The sequence below is a fragment of the Arachis hypogaea genome, chromosome 17 (genome assembly GCF_003086295.3).
Source record: "Arachis hypogaea cultivar Tifrunner chromosome 17, arahy.Tifrunner.gnm2.J5K5, whole genome shotgun sequence".
Classification (NCBI taxonomy): Eukaryota; Viridiplantae; Streptophyta; class Magnoliopsida; order Fabales; family Fabaceae; genus Arachis; species Arachis hypogaea.
In genome coordinates, this window is record NC_092052.1 from 91104985 (window position 1) to 91117691 (window position 12707).

General features: G+C 37.6%; 1 non-coding gene across 1 annotated transcript; it reads left to right on the top strand.

Moving 5' to 3' along the window:
* Positions 1-2101: 2101 nt before the first annotated feature.
* On the top strand, positions 2102-2209 carry LOC112767656 (small nucleolar RNA R71). Its single transcript, XR_003185097.1, has one exon. It is a non-coding gene; the product is annotated as a small nucleolar RNA R71 (small nucleolar RNA).
* The last annotated feature ends 10498 nt before the right edge of the window (positions 2210-12707 follow it).

The following is a 12707-nucleotide window of genomic DNA, read 5'->3' on the forward strand; positions in this document are numbered from 1 at the left end:
GAGGTAGGTGGAGATCCTGTGGGGTCCACAGATCCTGAGGTGTTCAAGGATTTACATCCCTGCACCCATTAGGCATGTAAAAATGCCTTTGTACCCAACTCTGGGCGTTCAGCGCCAGGTTGGTGGCCATTTTGGGCGTTCAGCGCCCATTTGTGTGCCATTTCTGGCGTTGAACGCCAGAACCATGCTTGTTCTGGGCGTTCAGCGCCAGAACCATGCTCTGTTCTGGCGTTTGAACGCCAGACAGATGCTCCTCCAGGGTGTGATTTTTCTTCTGCTGTTTTTGATTCTGTTTTCAATTTTTATATTTATTTTGTGACTCCACATGATCATGAACCTAAGAAAACATGAAAAACAAATAAAAATAAGAATTAGATAAACATTGGGTTGCCTCCCAACAAGCGCTTCTTTAATGTCAATAGCTTGACAGTGGGCTCTCATGGAGCCTCACAGATGTGCAGAGCTTTGTTGAGACTCTCCAACACCAAACTTAGAGTTTGGATATGGGAGTTCAACACCAAACTTAGAGTTTGACTGTGGGGGCTCTGGTTGACTCTGCTTTGAGAGAAGCTTTTTTTTGCTTCCTCTCCATGGTTGCAGAGGGAGATCTTTGAGTTTTAAACACAAGGGAGTCCTCATTCCATTGAAGGACTATTTCACCTCTGTCAACATCAATCACAGCTCTTGCTGTGGCCAAGAAAGGTCTTCCTAGGATGATGGATTCATCCTCTTCCTTTCCAGTATCCAGGACTATGAAATCAGCAGGGATGTAAAGGCCTTCAACCTTTACTAACACGTCCTCTACTTGTCCATATGCCTGTTTTCTTGAGCTGTCTGCCATCTCTAATGAGATTTTAGCAGCTTGCACCCCATAGATTCCCAGTTTCTTTATTACAGAGAGGGGCATAAGGTTTATTCCTAAACCAAGGTCACACAGAGCCTTAAAGATCATGGTGCCTATGGTACAGGGTATTATGAACTTTCTAGGATCCTGTCTCTTCTGAGGTAATATCAATTGATCCAGATCACTTAGTTCATTGATGAACAAGGGAGGTTCAACTTCCCAAGTATCAATGCCAAATAATTTGGCATTCAGCTTCATGATTGCACCAAGAAACTTGGCAGTTTGCTCTTCAGTGACATCCTCATTCTCTTCAGAAGAGGAATACTCATCAGAGCTCATGAAGGGCATAAGGAGGTTCAATGGAATCTCTATGGTCTCTAGATGAGCCTCAGAGTCCTTTTGTTCCTCAGAGGGAAGCTCCTTATTGATCACTGGGCGTCCCAGGAGGTCTTCCTCCTTGGGATTCACGTCCTCTCCTCTCCTCACAGGTTCGGCCATGGCGCTTATGTCAATGGCCTTGCACTCTCCTTTTGGATTCTCTTCTGTATTGCTTGGGAGAGTACTAGGAGGGATTTCAGTGATCCTTTTACTCAGCTGGCCCACTTGTGCTTCCAGATTTCTAATGGAAGACCTTGTTTCATTCATGAAACTTACAGTGGCTTTAGATAGATCAGAGACTAGATTTGCTAATTTAGAAGCATTTTGTTCAGAGTTCTCTGTCTGTTGCTGAGTTGATGATGGAAAAGGCTTATTATTGTTAAACCTGTTTCTTCCACCATTATTAAAGCCTTGTTGAGGCTTTTAATCCTTCCATGAGAAATTTGGATGATTTCTCCATGATGAGTTATAGGTGTTTCCATAAGGTTCACCTAAATAATTTACCTCTGCTATTGCAGGGTTTTCAGGATCATAAGCTTCTTCTTCAGAAGATGCCTCTTGAGTACTGTTGGATGCAGCTTGCATTCCATGCAGACTCTGAGAGATCATATTGACTTGCTGAGTCAATATTTTATTCTGAGCCAATATGGCATTCAGAGTATCAACCTCAAGAACTCCCTTCTTCATAGGCGTCCCATTACTTACAGGATTCCTTTCAGAAGTGTACATGAACTGGTTATTAGCAACCATGTCAATGAGTTCTTGAGCTTCTTCAGGCATTTTCTTTAGGTGAATGGATCCACCTACAGAGGTATCCAATGACATCTTAGATAACTCAGACAGACCATCATAGAATATATCCAGGATGGTCCATTCTGAAAGCATGTCAGAAGGACACTTTTTGGTCAACTGTTTGTATCTTTCCCAAGCTTCATAGAGGGATTCACCTTCTTTCTGTCTGAAGGTTTGAACATCAGCTCTAAGCTTGCTCAGCTTTTGAGGAGGAAAGTACTTGGCTAAGAAAGCCGTGACCAGCTTATCCCAAGAGTTCAGGCTGTCTTTAGGTTAAGAATCCAACCATAATCTAGCTCTGTCTCTTACAGCAAAGGGAAAAGCATGAGCCTGTAGACTTCAGGATCTATTCCATTAGTCTTAACAGTATCACATATCTGCAAGAATTCAGTTAAGAACTGAAAAGGATCTTCAGATGGAAGTCCATGAAACTTGCAGTTCTGCTGCATCAGAGAAACTAATTAAGGTTTCAGCTCAAAGTTGTTTGCTCCAATGGCATGAATGGAGATGCTTCTTCCATGTAAATTGGAATTTGGTGCAGTAAAGTCACCAAGCATTCTCCTTGCATTGTTGTTGGGTTCGGCTGCCATCTCCTTTACTTGTTCGAAATTTTCAATCAAGTTGTCTCTGGATTGTTGTAATTTAGCTTCTCTTAATTTTCTCTTCAGAGTCCTTTCAGGTTCTGGATCAGCTTCAACAAGAATGCCTTTTTCTCTATCCCTGCTCATAAGAAAGAGGAGAGAAAAAGAAAAGAAGAGGAATCCTCTATGTCACAGTAAAGAGGTTCCTTATTGTTAGTAGAAAAGAAGAAAAAATTCGAACACAGATAGAGGAGGGGGTTCGAATTTGGTGATGATGTGAGGAAGAGATGTTAGTAGATGAATAAATAAATAGAATAAGATGAGAGAGAAGGAGGGAATTTTCGAAAATTATTTTTGAAAAGGAGTTAGTGATTTTTGAAAATGGTTTTTGAAAAATGTTTAGTATTTTTTTTTTTCGAAAATTTTTTGAAATTAAAAATAAAAATAAGAATAATTAGTTAATAAAAAAAGAAATTTTTGAGAAAGAGAGAAGATATTTTCGAAAATTGAGAGAGAGAGTTAGTTAGGTGGTTTTGAAAAAGTTAAGAAACAAACAAAAAGTTAGTTAGTTAGTTGAAACAAATTTTGAAAAGAAAAGAAGTTAGGAAGTTAGAAAAGATATTTTGAAAAGATATTTTTGAAAAAGATAAGATAAGAAGATATTTTTGAAAAGATATGATAGAAATTAGTTTTGAAAAAGATTTGATTTTTAAAATCTCAATTAATGACTTGATTCATAAGAAATCACAAGATATGATTCTAGAACTTAAAGTTTGAATCTTTCTTAACAAGCAAGTAACAAACTTCCAATTTTTGAATCAAAACATTAATTGATTATGTTATTTTCGAAAATTTGTGATAAAAATAAGAAAAAGATTTTTGAAAAATATTTTTGGAATTTTCGAAAATAACCAAAAATTTTGAAAAAGATTTGATTTTTGAAAAAGATTTTGAAAAAGATAAGATTTTCAAATTGAAAATTTGATTTGACTCATAAGAAACAACTTGATTTTAAAAATTTTTGAAAAAGTCAATCCAAATTTTCGAATTTTATGAGAGAAAAAGGGAAAGATATTTTTTTGATTTTTGAAATTTTTATGAAAAACATGAAAATTATGCAATGCATGAAATTTTTAGATCAAAACAATGAATGCATGCAAGAATGCTATGAATGTCAAGATGAACATCAAGAACACTATGAATGTCAAGATGAACATCATAGACACAATTTTGAAAAATTTTTAATGCAAAGAAAACATGCAAGACACCAAACTTAGAATTCTTTAATGCTTAGACACTAAGAATTCAAGAATGCATATGAAAAACATGAAAAGACACAAAACAAAAAATCATCAAGATCAAACAAGAAGACTTACCAAGAACAACTTGAAGATCATGAAGAACCTATGAATGCATGATATTTTCGATAAAATGCAAGATGCATATGCAATTGACACCAAACTTATGATATGACTCAAGACTCAAACAAGAAACAGAAAAATATTTTTGATTTTATGATTTTCTAATTTTTTTTGGATTTTTCGAAAATTATATGAAAAAGAAAAAAATAAGGATTCCAAAATTTTTAATATGAATTCCAGGAATCTTGCATTCTTAGTCTAAAGCTTCAGTCCAGGAATTAGACATGGCTCACTAGCCAGCCAAGCTTTCAAAGAAAGCTCCAGTCCAAAACACTAGACATGGCCAATGGCCAGCCAAGCTTTAGCATGTAACACCAGAGTATATTGCTCTTGATAACAAATTGCTGCTCATCATTTATCAAGTATGTAACCTACCTCTGATGGTTTGGAAGCCTCAGTCCAAAGGAATTTAGACATGGCTTTACAGCCAGCCAGGCTTCACATGCTTCATGAAACACTAGAATTCATTTTTAAAAATCTTGAATAAAATTTTTGAAAACATTTTTATTTTTTTTTTCGAAAACAGATGAGAGATTTTTTGAAAATATTTTTGAAAGATTTTTGAAAACAAAACGAAAAGAAAATTACCTAATCTGAGCAACAAGATGAGCCGTCAGTTGTCCAAACTCGAACAATCCCCGGCAATGGCGCCAAAAACTTGGTGCACGAAATTGTGATGTCCAGGCTCAAACTATTCCTGGCACGTGAGCAACTTGGTACGCGTAATTGTGATTACACATTCATAATTTGTCACAACTTCGATACAACTGACCAGCAAGTGCACTGGGTCGTCCAAGTAATACCTTACGTGAGTAAGGGTCGAATCCCACGGAGATTGTTGGTATGAAGCAAGCTATGGTCACCTTGCAAATCTCAGTCAGGCGGATATAAAGTGATAATGGTGTTTTCGAATATTATATAATAAAATAGGGATAGAGATACTTATGTAAATCATTGGTAGGAATTTCAGATAAGCGAATGGAGATGCTTTTCGTTCCTCTGAACCTCTGCTTTCCTGCTATCTTCATCCAATCAGTCTCACTCCTTTCCATGGCTGGCTTTATGTGATACATCACCACTGTCAATGGCTACTTTCGGTCATCTCTCGGGAAAATGATCCAATGCCCTGTCACGGCACGGCTAATCGTCTGGAGGCATTACCCTTGTCAATGGCTTCATCTTATCCTCTCAGTGAATAATATGCTCACGCACCCTGTCACGGCACGGCTATTCATCTGTCGGTTCTCGATCATGCTGGAATAGGATTTACTATCCTTTTGCGTCTGTCACTAACGCCCTGCAATCGCGAGTTAGGAGCTCGTCACAGTCATTCAATCATTGAATCCTACTCGGAATACCACAGACAAGGTTTAGACTTTTCGGATTCTCTTGAATGCCGCCAACATTCTAGCTTATGCCACGAAGATTCTGGTTAGGAGATCTAAGAGATACTCATTCTAGCTTATTTCATGTAGAACAGAAGTGTTTGTCAGGCACGCGTTCATAGAGGAGAAGGATGATGAGCGTCACACATAATCATCACCTTCATCACGTTCTTGGGTACGAATGGATATCTTAGAAGCGAAATAAGATGAATTGAATAGAAAACAGTAGTACTTGCATTAATCTTTGAGGAACAGCAGAGCTCCACACCTTAATCTATGGAGTGTAGAAACCCTACCGTATGAGAATACATAAGTGAAGGTTCAGGCATGGCCGAGATGGCCAGCCCCCCTAAAACGTGATCAATAGTCTCCTAAGATGAACAATGGATTAAAACTGAGACCAAAGATGCCTAATACAATAGTAAAAGGTCCTATTTATAATAAACTAGTCACTAGGGTTTACATGAGTAAGTAATTGATGCATAAATCCACTTCTGGGGCCCACTTGGTGTGTGTTTGGGCTGAGCCTGAGTGTTGCACGTGCAGAGGCCATTTGTGGAGTTGAACGCCAGTATTTGTGCCAGTTTGGGCGTTCAACTCTGGTTTTGGATCCTTTTCTGGCGCTGGACGCCAGATTTGGGTAGAAAACTGGCGTTGAATGCCAGTTTACGTCCTCTATTCTTGGCCAAAGTATGGACTATTATACATTTCTGGAAAGCCCTGGATGTCTACTTTCCAACGCAATTGGAAGCGCGCCATTTCGAGTTTTGTAGCTCCAGAAAATCCACTTTGGGTGCAGGGAGGTCAGAATCCAACAGCATCAGCAGTCCTTCTTCAACCTCTGAATCTGATTTCTGCTCAAGTCCCTCAATTTCAGCCAGAAAATACCTGAAATCACAGAAAAACACACAAACTCATAGTAAAGTCCAGAAATGTGAATTTAACATAAAAACTAATGAAAACATCCCTAAAAGTAACTAGATTCTACTAAAAACATATTAAAAACAATGCCAAAAAGCGTATAAATTATCCGCTCATCAGTCATCAAACATTATAATCATCAATATCCTTTATTCCAACCCACCATAAACCTTTTACATTAACTCATCACCTTCATTTCTCAAAATTCTCATTATTCATCAATATAAATAATCATCATCAATATTCATCAACATCAATAATCTCCAACAATCATCATCATCCACAATAATTCCATACACCAATAATTAACATCAATTCACATATAATTACTCATACACCCACAACATTCAATCCAATCTTAGGGTCAACTAGCCTAAGAGTCCGGAAATATTACATATTACATAAAGGAAACCGAAACCATAAGTTGGCCGATTCCCAAATACACCAAACACCAAAACGAAGCCACCAAGCTTGATCCAAGGCATTAACCAACTCCAACAAACACCAAAGCTCCAACTAACAACACATATATACCAACATCAAAACCTAAGATACACAAAGCAACTAAACACAAGGGTTTAGTGAAACCTTACCTTACCCAACATGATTAGGGGTAAAATCCAATATTTACCCGCTACTAGAGATCACCTAAACAACCAAAACCACAAAATCTACTCATAAATTATACATGAAAACGTGCAGAATCTAGGGCTGGAAAATGGGACGTGAAGAGAGAGATCCTACCAGATTTCTTTAGATAGAAATATAGAGCTCGACGAGAGCTTTGCGTGGCCGCAAACGGCTCGTCAATCGGAGCTCCGAATCAAAAGTTATGGCTTCTGGAAGATGGAGGTGAATAGTATTCTTCTTTCTCCTCTCCTCTCTCAACACCAGCGCTCCTTTCATCAAAATGGGGAAGAATGTGCTGAAATGCTCATTAAATGAGCTTATATATGTTGGGTATTTTGGGCCCGGTTTGGTCCCGATCCAACCCGTTAGCATTTTTGGTCCGTTTGACCCACTTTGGGCCAAAACCTTTAAGATTAGTATCCGGTTTTCAATTCTAAATTATTTTTCTCCTTTCAAAACAATAAATCAATTTTCAAAATATTATTTTCCAAAATACGGGGTACTGTACAGTCTAGAGCCGGTACTGCCAGCTTAAACGCCAGTACGCATTTTTACAAAAACTTTTCGAAAGAAATATATTTTCCAACTCATAAAAATTCACTGAAACCAAATTTCTCATTTATATTTTAAAATTAAAACTTCTAAATTTTAAATCTATTCCAGGCACTAAAATTATTTTATTAAAATGGTTTTATGTGAATATGTGGGTTCTTACATTGTGCCTGAGGCACAACCATCAACCCACGCGTAAGCATGCTGGACGCGTGCGCGTCAACTCTCTGGTTTGCCATGCACGCATACGCGTGACCCACGTGTGCGCGTCGCGCCCATTTCACCACCACCTACGCGCACGCGTGGTGCACTCGTACGCGTGGATACCCTTCCTTCACTGCACCTCTCTTCTTTTTCCATTTCTTTCCTTCTCCTCTCTTCTTCCCCTCTCCTACCATCATCCAACACTCCCAAACACCATCTATAACCAATTCTAAGGTTAGTTGTTAGTAACGTAGTTTAGTTTTCATCTCATTTTTTCTTTTTCATTATAAGTGTTGGACTATTGATTTTGTTTGCTATATATTGCTGCTTATTCCTAATTGCATGCTATCTTAGCATAATTATTTTTAGAAATTCATTGTTGGATTCCTTGATTGAGGATATAATCTGTTACTTGGTTTTGACTTTCTCAAGCTTAATTTTGTGAACACCAAGTACATACGACTTTGCCTTCAAGCATGCTAAATCTTTTTGAATTGCATGAGTTGGCCACCATGTGATTTAAACTCTTTTCTCTGATTAGGCAATTTCTTGATGGATGTTTTGGATTTATCTTAATACATTGTGTTTCATAATCATATGCATCTATGTGTTGTTTTTGGCTTGAATGCTTTCATGCTTCTTTATTGCTTGTTTGGTTGTCTTAACCCACAAGTTTAGAGCATCTCAAGCACACTAGGATGAGTGAAGTGCATGTTCCTTTTTGTGTAATTGTGACATGGGCCTTTTTATGTTAGTGTGTGTTCTAGACCGCATGCATCTTAGAACTTACACACTTGTTTCATTAGTGTCACACATTGGGCCACTCACCCCATTCTAGTGATTTACCTCATTCCAACAAGTTACGCTTCCTTGCTTTTGTATTTTCTTATCTTATGGTGTTATTTTCTATTTTTTATCATTCCTGCACCACACACAAAAACAGAAGCGGAAAAAAGAACACGTAACAACCAGTTGACCTACTAGCTGAGGGTAGCAACTCGGAGAGTCGCCGTACCCCCTTGCTCATCTTTGGATGCACCGAGGATGGTGCAAACTTTTAAGTGTGGGGAGGTCGTCCAACCAGTCGGCATTTTTTGGATGACAAGTTTCTAATCCCAACACTTTTGCATTTCATTTTTAGGTCTTCTAGGATTTTTAGTTTCATTTTCTTAATTGTGCATATATATACATAATAAGCTTAGTCAAAATAATGAAATTTTTCAAGAATTTATCTATAGGGCACCTCAATTGATTTGAGCAAAAATTTCATTGAACTTGTTTGAATTATATATATATATTGTGGAACGTGATTTTTGAGCTAAGAACACAAGCTTGTGAGTTTTTAGCCTAATGGTGTGGTTACATCTTATAACCACTTATTTTCCTTCTTGTGTGCATTATTCTCTTTCTATGATTGTAATCTTTGATTTGTTTGATTCTTTATGTCCATTATTTTGTGTAGACATGCATTTATATGATTGAGGCCATCATTTTACTAGGTCACTCGCCCAAATAGCCTTACCTTTTATCCTCCATTATTAGCCAACTTTGAGCCTACGATTAATGATAAACGGTTTTTTGCTAGTAAAGAATTCACAATAATTTCCTGTTGCAAGTATAGTTTCTAAACCAATAATAATCCTTTCATACAAAAATTTGGTTGTCACTAAAACAAACCCAATAAAATTAAACCAAAGTATTTAAACCTAGGAATTGTAGGGAAGTGTACTTTTAATTGGTTATGGAAAAGTATCTTTTTAGGTTTTTGAAAGGTTGAACAAGCAATGTAAATGATCAGAAAATAAACTAATAATTATGAAAAGTCCTGGCAAGGTGTGAGAATTAGAAGTCCTATCCTAGCTATCCTTATCAATTGTGACATCAATTGTCCATTGCTCCCACTTAGTTAACCTCTAACTATGAAGGAAAGTAAAGTGGATGAATCAATTTGATTCCTCAAGTCCTAGTCAACTCCTAAGGAAAGACTAGCTTTAGAGGGATCCAAATCAACTAGCAACTTTTAATTATCAACCAACAAAGGAGTTTGATAACTCAAGAGTCTCCAATTACTCCACCAAAGCTAAGACCATAAAAAGCTAATTTAAAACTCTCCCAAGCATTTTATCAAATATTTGGAAGCATTAACATAAAGACATAGAAAACTAGCAAGGAATATTAAATCCAAAAGACCAATTGCAAGCATCAATGATAACAAATAAAGGAAGAAGCAATAAACATGAAATACCTCAAATTGAATTAAAAGGGAAATCAAATCTAACATGAGAATTCATAAACTAAAATAGTAACATAAAGAGATCAACAAGAGAAATAGATAAACTAAAGTACTAGAACAGATAAAAGTAGAAGAGAAACTAAATTGCAATAAGATAAAATTCAGAATTTGAGAAGAACTAAACCTAAAAATCCTAAAACCTAGAGCCTCTCTCTCTAGAAAACTACATCTAAAACCTAAAATTATGTGAATGAATGTTGTGTGAATGAATGAATTGATTCCCCCACTCTATAGCCTCTAATTTGTGTTTTCTGGGCCAAAAACTAGGTCTAAAACCAGCCCAAAATCGCCCCTAGCATCTTCTGCAATTTTTGCACATGGCGCACATCACGCGTTGATGAGCGGATAATTTATACGCTTTTTGGCATTGTTTTTACATAGTTTTTAGTATGATTTAGCTACTTTTTAGTATATTTTTATTAGTTTTTAAATAAAAATCACATTTCTGGACTTTATTATAAGTTTATGTGTTTTTCTATGATTTCGGATATTTTCTGGCTGAAATTGACGGACCTAAGCAAAAATCTGATTCAAAGGCTGAAAAAGGACTGCAGATGCTGTTGGATTTTGACCTCCCTGCACTCGAAGTGGATTTTCTGGAGCTACAGAAGCCCAATTGACGCGCTCTCAATTGCGTTAGAAAGTAGACATCCTGGGCTTTCCAACAATATATAATAGTATATACTTTGCCCGAATTTTGATGATGCAAACTGGCGTTTAAACGCCAATTTCCTGCCCTATTCTGAAGTTAAACGCCAGAAACAGGTTACAAACCAGAGTTAAACGCCACAAACAAGCTGCAACCTGGCGTTTAACTCCAAGAAGAGTCTCTACACGTGAAAGCTTCAATGCTCAGCCCAAACACACACCAAGTAGGCCCCGGAAGTGTATTTCTACACTATCTGCACTTAGTTACTTATTTTCTGTAACCCTAGCTATTAGTTTAGTATAAAAACTACCTTTAGTGATTTATTTTGATATCTTTTCATCATTTTTGAGACTATCTTTTTATCACTTTTGATCTCTTGATCACGTTTAGGGGGCTGGCCATTCGGCCATGCCTGGACCTTTATCACTTATGTATTTTCAACGGTGGAGTTTCTACACCCCATAGATTAAGGTGTGGAGTTCTGCTGTTCCTCATGAATTAATGCAAAGTACTATTGTTTTTCTATTCAATTCAAGTTTATTCTTATTCTAGGATATTCACTCGCATTTCAACCTGATGAATGTGATAATCCATGACATTCATCATCATTCTCACCTATGAACACGTGCCTGACAACCACTTCCGTTCTATCTGCAATAGCTTGAGTGTGTATCTCTTAGCCTCCTGGTTCACGATTAGAGTCTTCGTGGAATAGGCTAGAATTATTGGCGGCCATTCCTGAGATCCGGAAAGTCTAAACCTTGTCTGTGGTATTCCGAGTAGGATCTGGGAATGGATGACTGTGACGAGCTTCAAACTCGCGAGTGTTGGGCGTAGTGACAGACGCAAAAGGATCAACGGATCCTATTCCAACATGATCGAGAATCGACAGATGATTAGTCATGCAGTGACAGTGCATTTGGACCATTTTCACTGAGAAGACGGATGGTAACCATTGACAACGGTGATCCCCCAACATACAGCTTGCCATGGAAAGGAGTATGAATGATTGAATGAAGACAGTAAGAAAGCAGAGATTCAGAAGGAGCAAAGCACCTCTATACGCTTATCTGAAATTCTCACCAATGAATTACATAAGTATTTCTATCTTATTTTATATTTTATTTATATTTTAATTATTAAAACCTCATAACCATTTGAATCTGCCTGACTGAGATTTACAAGGATGACTATAGCTTGCTTTAAGCCGACAATCTCCGTGGGATCGACCCTTACTCACTGGTGGACAAAATTGTGATCTCAATGGCACCAACAACTTGGTACGCACAATTGTAATCTCACTTCTTTTTCACAACTTCGCACAACTAACCAGCAAGTGCACTGGGTCGTCCAAGTAATAAACCTTACGTGAGTAAGGGTCTATCCCACGGAGATTGTCGGCTTGAAGCAAGCTATGGTCATCCTTGTAAATCTTAGTCAGGCAGATTCAAATGGTTATGGGATTTTGATAATTAGAATATAACTAAAACAGAAAATAAGATAGAAATACTTATGTAATTCATTGGTGAGAATTTTAGATAAGCGTATGGAGATGCTTTGCTCCTTCTAAATCTCTGCTTTCCTACTACCTTCATTCAATCATTCATACTCCTTTCCATGGCAAGCTTTATGATGGGGGATCACCGTTGTCAATGGCTACCATCCGTCCTCTCAGTGAAAATGATCCAAATGCACTGTCACCGCATGGCTAATCATCTGTCGGTTCTCGATAATGTTGGAATAGGATCCATTGATCCTTTTGCATCTGTCATTATGCCCAACACTCACGAGTTTAAAGCTTGTCACAGTCATCCCTTCCCAGGTCCTACTCGGAATACCACAGACAAGGTTTATACTTTCCGGATCTTAGGAACAGCCGCCAATAATTCTAGCCTATACCAAGAAGACTCTGATCATGAACTAGATGGCTAAGAGATACACACTCAAGATATTGCAGATAGAACGGAAGTGGTTGTCAGGCACGCGTTCATAGGTGAGAATGATGATGAATGTCACGGATCATCACATTCATCAGGTTGAAGTGCGAGTGAATATCT